General features: G+C 43.5%; 1 protein-coding gene across 6 annotated transcripts in view; it reads left to right on the top strand.

Annotated features, from left to right (window-relative positions):
* LOC131067547 (uncharacterized) overlaps window positions 1-18,572 on the top strand; it is a 209,864-nt gene that overhangs the window by 148,461 nt on the left and 42,831 nt on the right. The window lies entirely within an intron of this gene.

Here is an 18,572-nt window from a genome sequence, read left to right on the forward strand (position 1 = left end):
GCCACCTGGCTGTGACTGAAGTCGGAAATCAAGGATCCATTGGCAGTCTCATCCCTAAAATCTAGGGATGCTCCTAGAAACTAGGAAACAAACCAAATCCTCTGAAACTGAACCCAAGGAATAATCTCAAGGAGACCCAACCCTGGGTATGGTCATAACCTCCTAAATAGTAGGGATATCCTCCATAAATGTAGGAACGGTCTCCTAAAAATAAGGAACTGCTCCAAACTGATCAACTACTGCCAGAACACCAAGTCCCAGACACTGTATTACCACACTAAGTCTCTATCCATCGCTGTCAGCCTACAAGACCCCATAATAAGCTGACTCACATGTCTCTGCTAGACAGAACTAAAGAGGGGACATGACAGTCCTCCCCTCTCCGAGATGCTTGCCCACAAGCAACTGTAATGCTGGATGTTGTAAAATGGCCTCACCCTCCCAAATGGCATCCTCTATGGGAAGATTTCTCCAACGTACCAAATACTCACGAATCACCGTGCTTCTCAACCGCCGTTCCCTGACCTCAAGAATCTCCTCAGGAACCAAAGTCAATTTACCTTCCTCATCCATGGGAGGCAAATCGGGTGAAACTGTAATATGCTGTCCAAGGGCCTTTTTCAGGCAAGATACGTGAAACACATTATGAATTTTACTGCCTGGTGGTAACTCAACCTCATAAGCAACCTCTCCAACTTGTCTGAGTACCCTGTATGGTCCATAAAAACGTGGTTTGAGCTTCTCAGCTCCCCCCCCTTTAAGGGTGCTTTGCCAGTATGGCTATAAGCGCAAGAAAACCATGTCATCCACCTCAAATGCTCTCTCAATCCTATGCCGATCAGCGTATATCTTTTGCTGATTCTGTGCATGCTGTAAATTCTCCCTGAGAGATCTGATGATATCCTGATTCTCTTGTAACCAATCCTGATCCAAAGGAACTCTACTGTCACTCAGAGCTAAATCAATGAAGGATAATGCCTCATAGCCGTAGAGAGCTCTGAAAGGCGTCATACCAATGGACATATGGTGCGTAGTATTATAACAATACTCGCCCAAATACAACCAACGTACCCATGCTTTCTGCTGCCCTGACACATAGTTACAGAAATATCCCTCAATCCACTTATTGACTATTTCGGTCTGTCCATCTGTTTGAGGGTGGTAACTAGTACTAGGTGTCAACTCAGTGCTTGCTAGCCTGAAAAGTTCCTGCCAAAAAGAACTCATGAATCTGCTGTCCCTGTCACTCACTATGGTCTTGGGAAGACCATGGAGTCTAAACACCTCTCTGAAAAATAGCTCAGCCACTTGAGATGCTGTAAAATCAATTGCAATGGGAAAGAAGTGGGCATATTTTGTTAGCCTATCCACGACCACATAGATAGAATCCTTCCCTTGCACCCGAGGAAGACCTGTAATGAAGTCCATAGAAGTCCCAGTCCAGTTTTGTTCCGATATAGGCAAGGGCTGTAACAACCTAGCAGGATAAGTATGCTCCGACTTGTTCTGCTGACAAGTTATACACTCACGGACATGCCGCAAAACATCATCTTTGAGACACTTCCAAGAGTATCTCTCTCAAACCGCTCTGTAAGTCTTAACATACCGTGGATGTCCTGCTGTAGGAGTATCATGGAAAGCATGCAAAATTTGTTCCTTCAACTGTGAACCCGGAACAAGATAAACCCTGCCCTTGTAATAGATAATATCATCTACCACACTGTATCTGTCGTCCACTATCAAACCATCCATGACCTCACAAGCATGCTGATTTTTGGAATACTCAACCAAAAATTGAGCCTTCCAATCTACTGAAATCTCGCTCAACGAGCATAGGGCATCAAGTGATGGTTTCCTAGAGAGTGCATCAGCCATAGTATTATTCTTCCCTTTTATGAATTCGATATCGAAATCATAAGCCTGAATCTTGCTCACCCATTTTGCTGTCGATCATTGAGCTCTGTCTGATCTAGGAAATATTTCAAACTGTTGTGGTCGGTTCTTACCACAAATTTGCTGCCAACAAGATACTGTCTGAATTTGGCTAAAGCATGCATAATAGCCAACATTTCCTTATCATAGGTTGAGTACAACCTCTCATTATCTCGCAGCTTCCGACTCTCATAGGCAATGGGGTGTCTGTTCTGCATCAACACAGCTCCTATGCCCAAACCTGAAGCATCACACTCTAGGACAAATGGCTGCGAGAAATCAGGTAATGCCAAAACTGGACAAGTGCTCATGACCTCCTTGAGTCTATCAAAGACTCCCTGTGCCTGTTCTGTCCATTTGAACGCCCCTTTCTTTGTGAGGTCTGTCAAAGGTGCTGCCAACTGAGCGAAGCCTCTCACAAATCTTCTGTAATAAGCACATAAACCAAGGAACCCACATAACTCAGTAATGTTCTGAGGGCGTGGCCAATCCCGAATCGCCTGAATTTTCTCCTCATGCACCTTCACCCCATCAGCACTGATCACATGGCCCAAATATAAAACCTCCCTAAGTCCAAACTCACATTTGGATAACTTAGCAAATAGAGACTGGCTCTCCATAATGCTAAGTACCTCCTCAACATGTCTGAGATGGTCCTCCCAAGTACGACTATAAATCAATATGTCGTCAAAGAACACTAGAACCGACTTCCTCAACTGCTTGTTGAAGATATGGTTCATATAGGACTGGAAAGTGGCCGGTGCATTGGTAAGGCCAAAAGGCATTACCAGAAACTCATAGTGCCCATAGTGACAACGGAAGGCAGTCTTGTGTACATCCTCTGCTCGTACACGTATCTGATGGTAACCTGAACGAAGATCAATCTTAGAGAAGTAGATAGCTCCATGAAGCTCATCCAACAACTCATCAATGCGTGGAATAGGGTATCTGTTCTTGATTGTCTTCTTGTTCAAGGCTTTGTAATCTATACACATCTGTAGAGTCCCATCCTTCTTCTTAACAAGCACTACAGAAGAAGCAAAGGGGCTAGAACTAGGCCGAATGAAACCCATATCCAACAACTCATGAATAGTCTTCTCAATTTCATCCTTATAGGCTTGAGGATGACGATATGGGGTCACTGGCTTCGCTCCATCCTCCATCTCTATACCATGCTCAAAACCCCTATCTGGAGGCACTCCAGAAGGTATGTCACCAAATACTCTCCCATGACGGTCCATCACTGACTGAATATCAACATGAAATACCTTGCCATCCTGAGGTGTAGATGTTTTGGACTTCACCAAACAATGTGTAGCCCAAATCACATCATTATGTCTAATAATAGTTTCCATCCTGCGAGAAGACACCTCCTTAGGTCCACCATCTGAAGCTGCCCTCAAGATAGTCTTCTTCCCCCCAGAAAGAAACTCTAATTGCATACGGTGGTGATCAATAATGTAACGCCCAATACCCTGTAACCACTGCATGCCCAAGACCACATCATAATCCTCTAATGGAAGCACATAAAAATCATTGGTCAGAGTATAATCCCCCATCTGAATACTAAGCTGTGGAATCCGTTTAGTACAACCCAAAACTACACCATCTGCCACCTTCACTCCAAAACCACGAAACTCCTCATACTGTAATCCACGCCTCTCCACTAACTTCTGATCAATAAAGTTATGCGTGGCACTTGTGTCTACCATGCTCATGACCCGCTTGCCCTTCAGTGTACCTTTCAAACTAAAGGCATGAAATTTAGGATAACTGGAGAGGGTACCCATAGTTACTTTAGCTGTTGCCAAAGGCTCAAGGGTATCTAACTCCAACTGTGTCTGCACCTGCTCAACATCCTCCATGCTATCCTCAGTGTCAGTGTCGGGTACCTCCTCATCCCCTAACTCAGATGTCACCTCAATCAAATGAACCTTTCCTTTACCCATACAACGGTGTCCTGGTTCCCAGGGTTCCTTGTAGGAAAAGCATAACTTTTTCCTTCTCATTTCGTTCCTCGTCTCTTGATTCATCCAAGGGGGTCTAGATGATGACCCTCCTTTATTCTGTGAAGTATTGGCCTTCTGTGCAGGCCGAGAGTCCCTGAATGACTTCTTATCTTCTTGATAAGAAGTGGGAACGATATCCAGTCTCAATGTCACATCAATGGCTTCCTTAAGAGTGGCCGGTTGGAAAGCACGTACCAATCCCTTAAGTCTATCCTGCAACCCCTCAATAAATAACATCACACTCTACCTCTGGGGCATATCAGGTACCATAACCGCAATACGCTGGAACTCATTAATATAAGCTTTTGCATGCCCAGTCTGTGTAAGATGTTCCAACTCTCTATAGTAGAGCTCTGTATCCTTACGGTCAAACCGTGTAATGAGTCGTTCAGTGAACTCAACATAGGAACGTACCAAGGCGTGATCCTGGGTGACCAATCCATGGTGCCACCAATCATAGGCAATCCCGTCTAAATGCAACACAACAAATTGAATAGCCTCACGCTCAGGCATGGGCCTCAAGGATAGATATATGTCCAGCTTGTGCACCCAAGCTCGTGCACTCGTATCACCAGAGCCATCATATGTAGCCAATGTGATCTTCCCAGTAGCTCTATTGAGGTCATAGTTCTGCTGCTGTGGTGGTCTATAACCACGATCTCCTCGGAACCTAGCTGTATCTCTACGTTGTGCACAATACTGGGGAAGAGGGAAAACATCCCTAACGTCTGGGGGTAGGGCTCTCTGTAAGCCAGTAATTAGTAAATAAGGCTTTTTAATGCTTTAATAGAAAATAATAGTATTAAGTTGTTTTTGCGGGTAGTTAGTTGTCGGACGGTTGGTGGCCTAACCAACCGCAAACTCTTTATATTGTAAACTTGTAGCACATTGTAAGGACATGGTATTGGGAGATGAATATGATATACACCTGTGTTACGCAAATCTATTCGGGTATACTGTGTTGTGCGCTATTGGTTCCATGTTAATGAATGAATTGTGATACTTTGGTATTGTACATTGTATATTGATGTTCCATATGCTACCACCTGAACCACGAAGGCTACTAACATTTTGGCGCCGTTGCCTAAGTCGAACCTGAAGGTCTGAGGAGGGAAAGCTGGCGGGATGGAAGTATAATGGGTCGTCCATTCGACCAAAATATCCTGGTGACAGACAGTGACATAGAAGATAACACGGAAGTAACCAGGGAGGATCAGTTGACACAGGACCTGATTCACGTGTGGGACGTTTCCGTGGACCGGTACGTACAGCAAGAAGCGGAACTGAGCGCTGTCTCGGCTGATACGTACGGGCGGAACTCAACGTGAACCAGGCAGTACATGATCTCCTGGGTAGCCTTCCAAGGTTGTTGGCACGTGTACTAGTGGAACGTGAAGAGGAACGAGAGAACACACGAAGGGAGCAACGCAGGCAGCAAGTGCTCCAACAGTATAAAGAAAGGAATCAAAGGGAAGAAGAACATAGGGACTATACCCAACGACGAAACCGCCGCAATTCCAAAAATTAATGCCAAATACACTAAACAAAGATCGAAACCGAGAAGCCCCGGAGGAACAAGAAGGGAACCAAGAAGACATAGTAAGAAGATCCCTGCGGATCCAAGAACAACTTGAGAGGCGCTTGAAACTCTACAAGATAGTGGAAGAAAGAGGGAGCGTGGCGGAAGGTTCTCGACAACATACACAAGCGTGGGACAAGAGTCACAACAACCCAGAGGTATTAGGTAGCAGTGATAATTGGGAAGAAACAACTGCGCCAACCAAGTCATCCAACAATTCTCAGGACAACTCGGGAAGTACACGGAAGATGGCACATAACTCCGAAAAACAAAAACTCCCCAGATTCAATGGACTAGGATCGGAGGATCCCGCCCGCCACTGTAAAACTTGTGTCACCATATGGCAGGCCAATGGCGAGGATGATGAGGATAACTGGCTAAAAGCATTTCCAGCCACCCTGCGGGGTATTGCCATTGATTGGTACACGGACCTACCCATCACTTCAAAGGATACCTGGAAAAGACTTGCTAAGGCATTTGAGGAGGAGTTTCGGCTACTGCGGGACGATGATGAGATCGTCGCGGAAATATACAACACCAAACAGGGCAAGAGTGAGATGGTATGGTCCTACTACCGCAAACTAAAAGAATTAATTGGCAAAATGGATAATACCCCGGCCGACGGGTTAAAGAAGCGATGGTTTATTGAGGGTCTGCAACCATCACTGCGGAAAAAGATGAAGGTAGTACCCCCATCCACTTTCATAGAGGCATACAATAGAGCCATGGATATTGAAAGTGAGAACAAGACATCAAAGGGCAAGAAGCGTACAAGCGATGAAGATAGTAGTGATCAGGAGAGCAAGGAGGAGTCACGTACGATACAAGCACTCAGGAAGGATATGAGACGGATGATGCGGGAAATGAGAACGCAAAAAGAAGAAAGTAGGGAGGGCAGAGACCTCTGGTGCACAGAGTGCAAACTGGAGGGACACACAAAAACCAATTGTCCAAAGAAAGCTTTTTGTGACATCTGCCAAGTATTGGGACATGCTATTAAGGAATGCCCCTACAACTTGAAGGCTAGGAGTGCCCAGGTACTTTATAATCAAGAACAGGCAACACCACCCACTACACCCACCAAGAACACAAACCCAGATGCGTCACCAGGCGGCTATAGGACCAGCCAGAGGGGGAGTAACAACAGCAGCAATAATAATACACCACGGGGTCGCATCCAATACGATGCAAAAGGAAGACCCATGATACAATGTCGACGATGTAACGAATGGGGCCATTTTGCACGCGATTGCCAGAGTGGTGTTGGGCAAGGAGGGCTACTTTGCAAATGGTGTGGGCTGGGCAATCATGAAGATATGGAATGTCCAAGACAGAAAGGAGTGAACATGTTGGAGGTAGTACGGCCGGAACTAGACACACAGTGCCCAGAAGTACTAGCCATTACTCGATCTCATACAAGGAAACTAATATACCCTGACCCAGGAACAGAGAAGGGAAGACTAAAAGAGGCACAAAGAGAAGTAGAAAGGGAAATGAGTGAGGAATGGAGAAAGCCAGCACCCGACAAAACCACCAACACCATACGAACCGACTCCGAAACAACCATAATGAAACAACTACTGCAAACCACGGTGCCGGTCCGCGTAGTGGATCTGTTGCAAACACTACCACAACTACGGATAGCTATAAACCAAGTGGAGGAGACCAGGAAGGAGGGGAAGACCATGGCACACAGTATAGGCAGGACAGCTGGTACTCAAATTACCTTCTGGATCAATTACCTTCTTTAATTTCTTGGTCTTCCTCTTTCTCATTAGCCTTTAAGTGGAGGAGACCAGGAAGGAGGGGAAGACCATGGCACCTGTTCTTGGCCGTGGCTGCCAAAACTGACTCCTGGAACCCAACCTCTGGTGGATCTTCCTGTGCTGGCTGTTCACCTGGTACAAACTGAGGAAGCAAAGGTCTATCCGTAGCAGGTGTACGATGGCGTTCCCGCCTAGAGGAATGAAGGGAGCTCCCAACTGATGAATGGGACTGATGGCTATGCTGACTGCCTGCCATTGAAACTGATTTGTTCCGCCCATGTCTGCCCCTATTTCTATCCAACTCCATTCGTGCCAAAGTTTCCTGTAATCTGTCAAGTGTCTGGACTGTCCTGGGTTGTGTAGTGATGAGAGTTCTCATCATCTCCCGTTCTTCATCCTCAACCCGGTTTTGTCTAGCACCCCCTTGTTCATCTACCATGCTGGGTACCTGTTCAATTCCAATCTCACGCTCCTGTTGAGCTACCCTGCGTGTATAATACCTGTGTATCTCCTCTCTACCCGGATGCATAGAATGAAATGTAACCCTAGTGTGAAAATTCCACACAAACCCTACAGGTTGGCAGGATGATAGCTCTGATACCACTGAAAGATCCCTGATGGATCTCTTTTACTAATCTGCTGTAATTTTTATTATTTTAAATTGATTTTTCCCGCTTATTAATATTTTCTTTCAGAAATAGATAGAAGTTGCAGAAGGGTTGGATTGTTTTTGTATTTTGATGATTTTTCAACAAGTAAATAATGGAGTACAAGTACATGAACAAAGTACTGAAAATGAAGTTCATATACAGCCAAAACAAATTCGATTCAAGGCAGATTTCTGAATATAAAATCAAATATTTGACTAGATGAAGATTTCCAATAATTCCAAGAAGATTACAATCAGGAATAATTCCAACCTGAATGCTGAAAGAGTAACATAACCAGGAATGAAGCTACGGCAAGATTCCAGCCCTCCAAGTGTTGCATGTCGGATGGAAAGTGGCTGCCAGGTACAGCCGTACGGCTGCCAAGTACACCCAACTGGTTAGAAACCCCAAACCCCACGCTGAACTCTGTCAGAATTGCTGAACCTCCAGAAAGAATGCCGTACAATCTCCAAGATGCTAATAGCTGCAAGCAAATCCAAACCACTGTATTGGGGGCTACGTCCCAAACAGGCAAGGCATTGGGGTTGGCATCCCAGATGCTGAAAAGCTCTTCCAGAGCCAAATCTCAAATCCAAGATGTACAATGTGTAAAAGATAATAAGAATTAGTTCTCAACTTCCTTATAACACCTTCCCACTTAGCTCGAACCCTAAAAGTGACTCAATGGGGCGTTTAGGGTTAAAATGTTATATTTCTCATTTTAAGTTGCCAAGTGCATAGAAAATGACCTTTTTTCAAATATAAAGAAATCCGTTCACCGAAAGGATCTGAGTCAAAAGAGAAATATTTAGAAAAGTCCAAGACCTTTCCAATGAGCTATTACACCAAGGGATGCACATCCAGATGAGGCCAAAAACCCCTTATTACTCCAAAATGGCTATAAACGTAGCCTTATTTAAATAATAAACGCTAACTTAGGAAATATTAAAAATATAACCCAAATAGCTGCAAAATGCTCAAATGACACCACAAACCAGAAAGTCAACCTGCCACCTGGCTATGACTGAAGTCGGAAATCAAGGATCCACTGGCAGTCTCATCCCTAAAATCTAGGGATGCTCCTAGAAACTAGGAAACAAACCCAAATCCTCTGAAACTGAACCCAAGGAATAATCTCAAGGAGACCCAACCCTGGGTATGGTCATAACCTCCTAAATAGTAGGGATATCCTCCATAAATGTAGGAACGGTCTCCTAAAAATAAGGAACTGCTCCAAACTGATCAACTACTGCTAGAACACCAAGTCCCAGACACTGTATTACCACACCGAGTCTCTATCCATCGCTGTTAGCCTACAAGACCCCATAATAAGCTGACTCACATGTCTCTGCTAGACAGAACTAAAGAGGGGACATGACATACACTTTCCTGTGTTGTAGGCAAACAGTTAGCCCAACCGTTTTTCAGTTCACCCCGTGCATGTCCTTGTCTGTATAGACTCTTGTACGGACCTTCTTTCACCTGGATGTACACACTTTTGTGTACAAAATTTCTCCTTCTAGCCAGCCGTACGACAATGTTGTGTACAAATTTGTGTGCTCTTGGCCGTATGGTTTTGTTCCCTCCGAATCCCTTCACTCTTGCTTGTATGGAATTGATCCTTCGACCAAGCTATCTGAGGGTTGGCTATATGGAAATTCCTGGTGGTTTGGTGTTTGTACGATGTTGTGTTGACAACTGATGTTTCCGTATGAATCTCACCCTAGCAGGTTGGTGTTCGTACGATGATGGCTTGGCAGTTGATGTTCTTGTACGAAATATCTCCAACGTATGTATTTTGGCTGCAGTATCCCTTCGTACGAACTGTATCTCCAATGTATGGATCCTGGCTTTTGCCAAACTTTCTTCGTGCTTCCTTATGTACAGATCCCTTTGTACGGACTAGACCCTATTCCCTTCACAAGGCTTCCCTTGATTTCGTCATCGTACGGTTCAACTTTGTGGCTTCTCTCAATGTCGCCTTTGTAGGGATTCATGGTATGAATTCTTCCGGACCCTTCGCCCAATCTCTATTCCCTCTTGCTTGGCTAGAATTCTGTATGGTGTATGGACTCTTCTGAGACATATGGTGTTCTTCCAAATTCTGTACGGATTTGTGGTCCGAATGGTGTACTTCCAAATTCCCTTTGTCGTTCCTGCAAACACCTTCTACAGTTTTTCGCCTCCATCTACTTAAATGAGTTGGAGTAGCTAGGCATGTAAATTTATAACAATTCTTTGTCTTTAGGGTTAGGGTTCTACATATCAACTTTTTATAAAACATCCTCTTTTTAACGTCATATAATTTTTCTTTTATCGACTTCATTATTTTTTCCATCTTTTTTAATTTTTTAATAAAGTCCAACCCTTCCCTTTTAATTTTTATCACTTATCTTATTTTTTCTTACTTTAGCACTTTTTTCAGAAAACATTTTCGCCAATACTTTTTCGCATGAGAATATTTAAATTTAAATTTTCGTACCTTAAGCACTTTGTAGTCATTTTTCCCAACGTAAGATTTTCCAGCCTTGCTTTTGTGTATTTGCGCTCTTGGTTTTATTGGATCAATTACCTTCTTTAATTTCTTGGTCTTCCTCTTTCTCATTAGCCTTCTGGTGAGTTTCTCCATTCTTTTCCCGCCGATCTTTGTCCTTTGTTTTTTATGAGGTTCCTCCCGCTCACTGGTTCCTCCCTCCCTTTTTACTCTAGTGGGATCCTTCTCTGGTCTCACTTTTATTTCCGAGTCATTTCGCCACTAGCAGGTGAATGGCGGCTGCTGGAAACACTCCTGCTCGCAGCATGTGCCCATATATTCCAGTTCAAAAATTTTATCGAGCAGGGGTGCATCCCTTTGTACCGTGCATCAAGGTACCGTGCACCATGCTGTTGGTACCAAGTCACTGTTTCTCCCTCAATTTATGGTGGGCTCACAGGATTGGGAATTATCCGCTAGAGCGAGTTGAAGGCTAGCTCCCTCTCCCCTGGATGCATTTCTACCATGAAATAATCCTCTCCCTTGATCACCATTTTTGATCACAAGCCGAGGGTTGTGCTATACTCTGCAAGGTGAATTTCCTCTTCCAAGTCTTCCTTGGCCTCCTCGTGTTGTTCCTTCTGTTTAGCAGACTCCTCTTCCCATCGTCTTGCTTCAACCTCTTCATCAACCTTGTAGGCTATTGTTGTGACGTTTTCACACATCGCCCCATTGCAAATGGGGACCCATGTTTTTTTGCTCGTTTTGTTCGTTTTCGCTTTGCTTTTTTAGGGTTTTGTTAGTTAGTTGGTCGTCTGGGTTTAGGGTCAAGCCTTAGGGTTTTAAATTTTGTCTCTTCAGGCCAAAATCCAGTCGTTTTTGAGAGCTTTTGAGCTTCCTTTTCTAGGATGCAAATTTTGAATGCAATGAATTCGCCAGAATGGTCTAATTTTCAATTGGAATGTTGATGCAGAGCTTAAATTTGTCTAAGTGTTGAAGGTGAAATGTGAATTTTTGTCCAATTGAATGTTCTTGACCAAATTTTGACATTTTTGATTTTTGATCCTAGGCATTTCAAATGATTTGTTTTCGCCTTGTGAAGTGTTAAAATGTGTAAAATCATGTTATTTTGGCCTGTAGGAGCAAAATCGCTCCTGTCCCTCGGTGAAGGACGGGAGCTCGTTTTCAAATATTTTACTATTCCTGCAGGGTCAAGATGAATTACGAATTGGAAGTGATGGAGAAAGGCGAGATCTTTCCATTGAATATAAATTGAAGATTTTCATGAGCACAGAAATGCCTCCAAGGGAAAAATCGCTCCTGTCCCTCAGTGAAGGACCGGAGCTACAAATCCAATTTTGCTTTGTCCTTGCAAGATTTTAACGTCTTGACGATGTGAAAAGGTCCAAAGAGGTGCATTTTATCAAATGAATATAACTTGAAGCGCTGTCGGAGAGGTCAACAGGGTACCAAGTCCGGCTTGAGTGAGGTCCTGATCCTGAAATTTGGCTAAGTCTGGAATGTCCTGACCCTGAAATTTGACTAAGTCTGGAAACTGAAAAAACCTCCAAAAACTAGATTTTGCAATATAACTCCTGGAGGTCTGAAACCACTCTCAAACATCCTGAAAGTATATATGGAATATAACTTAAAGTATAAGAAAGAAGAAACATAGAAGGAAATGTCACTTATATTCCATTAAAATTGTCCTGATCGAGAGTGCGAAAAGCCAAATTTCGCTCCTGTCCTTCTCCAAGGGTCCAGAGCGAAATGCGCTCCTGTCCCTCTCCAAGGGACCAAGGCGAATCGCTCGTGTCCCTCACCAAGGGTCCAGAGCGAAAATGCTTAGTTGAGCCATTCCTGACCTTGTTTGGACGAATCGAGACATCAAAGGCATGGTGAAGGACGAAATGAGCATGATAGAACATCCAGACTTGATCAAAAACAATGAAATGATGAAGTTTTGCCTAGAGGGTCAATTTCGCTCCTGTCCCTCACTGAAGGACCAGAGCGAAGTTCTTCATAAGGTACGTCCTGAACAAAGACCAAGCAAATTTTATGTTCGAAGGCAAGAAAGGAGGTCAATCGAACCCGTTGAAGACAAATTGAAGATTATCAAACGTCAACAAAGGACCAAAATGCTTAAGTTCGCTCCTGTCCCTCAGGAAGGGACCAGAGCGATTTTTGTTATAGATGATTTTCTCGCCAAGTTACGACCGATTTCAAGGCATGGATGAATGGAAGGACGCATTATGAACCCGTTGAATATAAATCTGGAAGCTAGCAAAGTGAAGTGAAGCATACAAAGCCAAGATCGCTCCTGTCCCTCTCCAAGGGACCAGGGCGATATGATGATTATATTGCCGTCCCTCCAAGATCAGGACACTCCAAGGCGAAGAACAAGGTACCAAGGACGTTTCGAAGCATCTCCATCAAGCACAAAGTTACAAGGATCGCCACATTGAGGGATTTGCTCTAAAATATCCTAATTCGCTCCTGTCCCTCAGGAAGGGACCAGAGCGAAATTTCCATAAAGACCAAGATTTTGAAAGTTTAACAAGTATCAAGCCACCAAGAGGAATCAAGGGACGTCATTTCACGCATTGAAGGTAATGGCAAGTTGAAGAACGCAAGGACAAGCTTAAAAACTTGAAGTTCGCTCCTGTCCCTCAGGAAGGGACCAGAGCGATATTGATTATATTGGCCAAGTCTCTCAAAATTTACGTCAAGCCAAGGTTTTGCAAGATGGTAAAAGGTCTAGGGCGTCTTTTGAAGGTGATATACCAAAGTGTTGAACGTTAAAATGCTACCAATTTGCACAAAGAGCCTATATCGCTCCTGTCCTTTGGACAAGGACCAAAGCGATTTTTACTAAAACACTCATGTTCCGTCAAAACCAAGACAAGGCAAAGATAGGCACGGTCAAGGACGTCCTTTGGAAGACAATGAATGAAGAACAAAGATCAAAAGTTTGCAAATTTGAGCCAGGACACTGGGATCGCTCCTGTCCCTCAGGAAGGGACCAGGGCGATATTACATCCAAAGGCACTCATTCACACATGCAAGTCAATCTAACTCAAAGGACCCAGCTAAAATGGCGATTTGGACGTAAGGATGAAGACCTTGGACGTAAAAATTGCAAGAATCATGACCAAATTGATGGATCGCTCCTGTCCCTCAGTCAGGGACCAGGGCGATGAGGTACGTATCTTCTCACTTTTTCATTTTGGCGCTTAAAACACATTTTTTAAATTTATTTAAATGCTAAAAAAAAAATCGATATTTAATTAAAAGCATTTAAATAGCGCATGGTATGTATTTATTAATTATTTTTTGCCTTTGTAAAAAATCGAAATTTATTAATTAAAAATAAAGGCATTTAATAATTAATTATTAATTTAATAAAAATCAAAAGGGAGCGCTTGGTATTTTAGAGGTCGGCCTTGTTATTTAATTTAAAAATCATTTAAAAAATCGTTTCATATCCTCAAGTCGGCTTAAGGGATGAAAAGGTGCAAGCGCTATATATGGAGGGTGAAAACAATCATTTTCACATAATCATTTCTTGCTTTCTACATGCGATCTTGAGGAGAAGGAAGGAAGTGCGAAGTATTTCAAGTGTGGAGTGCGAATTTCAAACCAAAGGTGGCGCTAATATTATCTAGAGTGGTGCGATATTTTGAAGACTTCAGTGGAGCGATTTGTCAAGGGTGAACTTGGAGATCCATTTAGGACCACGTCAAAGGTGCAATTGAAGATCACGTTGAAATCCAAAGGGTGGCGAAATTGCTAACTTGAAGAGGAGATCACGTCCAAGACTTGAAGGGTGGCGAAGTTGATAAGAGGAACGTTCTTTTGAAGATCACATCAAGACTATCGAATTTCAAATTTTGCCTAGGCGATTTTCCTCATTTTGCATTTTAGAGTTAAGCTCTCAAAGAGGTATGACGATATGGATTTATTGTTTTGATTTTGAACATTGATCGTCATTTCCTTAATTTTGAATTTTGGAATTTTGCTTTTCCTTAGCTCAATCTTTTTTAGGAAATGATTCATAAAGGACTTATCATTAAGTTTCCTAAAAAATTGCTCTCTAATTTATGTTATGTATTGCAAAATCATGTTACTAATTTTGAAATGTTGTGTAGGCATCAAATGGAGGTCTCTTCAAGGAAAATCAAGCCGGATCAAGGACGGTCTTCGCTGGGACGGTCTTAGCCAGGACATGGGCGACCTCTTTCAATCCAGCGTTCCAAGGCGAGGTACATCATCATCCTGCACATCAAGGACGCAAGGAGTTAGAACAAGGGCTCGTTGAAGAAGCAAAATAGATCCAGAGGAATTAATTAAAGCAAGTTTCTCAACAACATCAAGATGAATATCTACCAAGTTACAAGTGTCAGATGAGGTGGCGTCCTAGTCATCATTTCTCCAGTCAGTGTGTTCCACCTCAGCATGTCCAGATTCAATGTACTTAACTCATGGAAGGTGGCACAAACTCCGATGTACCTACCCCGGCTATCCATTGGTCGATTTTTCTAAAAGGGACATGTGTCCAAGCAATACAATTTTATCATTGGTCAAACATTAAATGTTATGTAATGGTTGTAACAAACCCTAATTAGGGTTTTTCATTGTAAAATCTTGGCCATTGATCTTGAATTGATCTAAGCCATCAAATTGTATTGTGGGCACTATATAAGCCCAAACATTTCATTTGTAAAAGATGATTAGAGAGAGTTGTAAATAGTTGGAAGAGTTAGAATATAGTTGATAGAATAGCAATTAGAGTAGAATAGGAGGACAAGGCAAGAAATTGTTGCCATTGATTGTAAACAAACTCCATTTTCATTGAAGTAATGGTGAAATATGTCGTTTTTCTTGCAATTTGCATGGTTCCTTGTTGAGTCTTCAATCTTAGATGGTAGATGATTAGATGAATGGAGGAAATGTTATTGATTGATGGTGGAATTCGTACATCCATACTACTAGCAGTTTGTTGATTGCAGACTTGCCTTGCGTAGTCAACTGGATCATTCAGCCTAAGCTCAATTTCAAATTGTCACCTCTTCATTGATATGCATCAACTTGGATGGTATCTATTCCTGCGGTGATGATTTGAACATCATAAAGCTTCCCTAGAAGATTGCACTAGTCTTGTGTAGATGTTCCATTGATGTCAAAACAAGATCTAGTTAGAGTTTCATCAAAAATCAATCATTGCTCCTACATTCTTAGTATTAGGATTAGATCCTCTCTTCGCCCTTATCCTTTTTTCATTTTTCAAATCTAAGTTAGTAAGAACTTGTGTTCTAGCAAAGCAGATCGGGAATTCAATGTAAGTCCCCTTGTGATTCCAGCAAATCACATCATACCACGGCGAGCTTATCCACATGTAGAGACCCTACCAAAAGGAACCTTGGAGTCATCCTAACTGATCCTTCATGCGAATCTTCAGCAGTTAGAGGCTTTATTCAAGAGAGGATAAGATACCCTTAGGTATTTTATTCTGTGTATGATTGTGTACAAAATACACGTCAACAGCTATGTACCCTTGGCGGGTCCCTTCGTACGAAGCCTTCCTTATCTAGTGTTCGTCATACCTTACCCACAAGGCAGGGGTATCAAAGTACGCATGTCCTCGAAGAATGTGACAGGGTCAGCCCAATTCTCATTGGGTCTGTAGGGTTGCTCCACGATCACGGGGTTGCTCTTCAATTGCATCACATTGCCCGATTGTCCAACCCCCCTTGGTGGCGTATCCAAACATGTTGATGGAAATCACAGGTCTTTCACGTTCTCTGTAAATTTTTAGTTTGGAACCATTCATTGGGTCTTGGATGGGATTATCGTCCAATGTTGATAATTTAACTGCACCATTTCTCCCCACCTCCCGGATTTAATAAGGTCCTAGCCAACGAACTTGGGACTTCCCTGGTCGAAGTTCGTTGTGACTGTTATATTTCAAAACCAACTGGCGTGGTTGGAAGTTCATTTGCCAGAGATGTTTGTCATGCCAGAGTTTCCTTCAACCTTTGTAGCCCATTGTGCCATCATGTGCCGTTCGTCCAGTCTTGTTAGGTTCAATAGATGTTCATTCAAATTCTCCATGTCATCGAACTGGTTTTCCACAACAATCCATAGGCTTGATACGGTGTACTCCGCTAGTATCACCGCTTTCAGCCTGTACTTGTGTTGGAAGGGTGTGTGGCTTGTTGTCACTTTGTAGGTTGTATGGTATGCCCATAGTATGGCTAGAGGCCACTCCTCCCAATCTTCCTGCTCCATCCCATAGGACTTATAGATGATTGACACCGACACCTTGTTGGTAGATTCAGCTTGACCATTTGCTCGAGGGTAGTATGGACTTGACAAATTATGAAATATCTTGAATTCGGTCGTCATAGTCCTGATAACTTGGTATGAAGTGTACCCCGCGGTCGCTAGTAATTTGGATTGGGATGCCGAACCTTGTGACAATTTCCTTGTACAAGAACCTCGCCGTATTGATGGTGGCATTATCTGGGAGGGCCCTTGCCTCCGCCCACTTCTTGAGGTACTCGGTTGGCCACTATGATGTACCGACATTTATGCATGCTGCTCACTTTGAGGGGTCCGATGAAGTCGAGGCCCCACCTCTCTAACAACTCTTGTAGTTGGGATGGAAACAGAGGTATGAAATCCCTTTTTAGTGGTTTGCCTTCTCTCTAACATGTGTCACACCCCATGACCCAATCCCAAGAGTCTGTGTGTAGGGTTGGCCACCATAGTCCCGCTAGGAGAACCTTCTGTGCGGTGGCGTTTGGTCCCATGTGACCTCCGACTAGCTCTTCGTGTGCTTCCTTGAGTACGCCTGGAATCTCTTCCTACATTACACATCTCCTTAGGACTTGGTCGGGTCCCATCTTATATAGTAGACCATTAATCGATTGGAATGTCTTACTTTTTAGTTCCACCTTCTGCCGTTCACTCGGCAGAATATCCCTAGAGAACGTCGAGGTAGATAGATATTCACCAATGCTTTCATACCATGGGGGCAACGTTGCTATTTGGAACAAGGGAGCATCCGGGAGGCTTCATTTACCCCCTTCAAAGGTTCTCCATACTTGATTCTGGAGAGCTGATTTGCAATAACATGACTCCTCCTGGGCCATACAATGATGGTGAAGGCAAACTCCTGCAGGAGGAGTAGCCACTTGCTCACGCTACCCTTGATGATCGGCTTATTGACAAGGTACATGAGTGCCTAATGGTCCACAGAATGTGAACGGTGTTGCCAGTAGGTAGTGCTGGAACTTCTATATGGAGTACACTATGCTGACTGCCTCCCTCTTTGTCGTGCTGTAGTTCCATTCGTCCTTAGAGAGTAACTGGCTAGCAAAGAAAATGGGATGAACTAGCCCTTGTATGCCCACTTGTGCCAATGTAGCACTGATGCCAAAGTTGGAACCGTCTACATGGACATGGAACTCCTTGTCCCAGTCAGGGTATGTGAGAATCAGTGCACTCACCAATCGGGACTTGAGCTCTTTGAAAGCCTCCTCCTGCTCAACTCCCCATACAAATGGTTCACCATTCCTTGTCAGTCCGTCAAGTGGATAGGAAATCTGAGCAAATCCTTTGATGAACCGTCGGTGATAGCCTACGTGCCCGAGGAAGGACTTCACTCCCGTCACATCTGCTGGACTCTCCATTGTAACAATCATCCCTACCTTGTCGGGGTCCGTCTTCAGTCCCTCTTTCCAAACTATGTGTCCCAACAGCTTGCCCTGTGGCACCATGAATGGACATTTCTTTGGGTTGAGAGCCAGTTGGGCCCATCGACACCTTTCCATGCACTCCTTCCATGCCTTCAGATGGGTTCCCTGTTCACTGTAAATGGACTAGCCATCTAAGAAAGCTTTGAAATTACCCACCGACATCTTATCAAAGATATGTAATATTATCTGTTGAATGGTTGTCGAAGCGTTGCATTGACCGAAGGGCATTGGGTTGTAGGCATACATTTTGTCTTCCACTATGAAGGTGGTCTTCAACTTGTCCTCTTTGGCAATGCTGATCTGATTATATCCCGAGAACCCGTCCATGAATGAATATATTTTGTGGCTTGCCACCTCCTCCAGGATGCTATCAGTGAATGGAATTGGGAAGGGATCTTTTATG

The sequence above is a fragment of the Cryptomeria japonica genome, chromosome 10 (genome assembly GCF_030272615.1).
Source record: "Cryptomeria japonica chromosome 10, Sugi_1.0, whole genome shotgun sequence".
NCBI classification, from domain to species: Eukaryota; Viridiplantae; Streptophyta; class Pinopsida; order Cupressales; family Cupressaceae; genus Cryptomeria; species Cryptomeria japonica.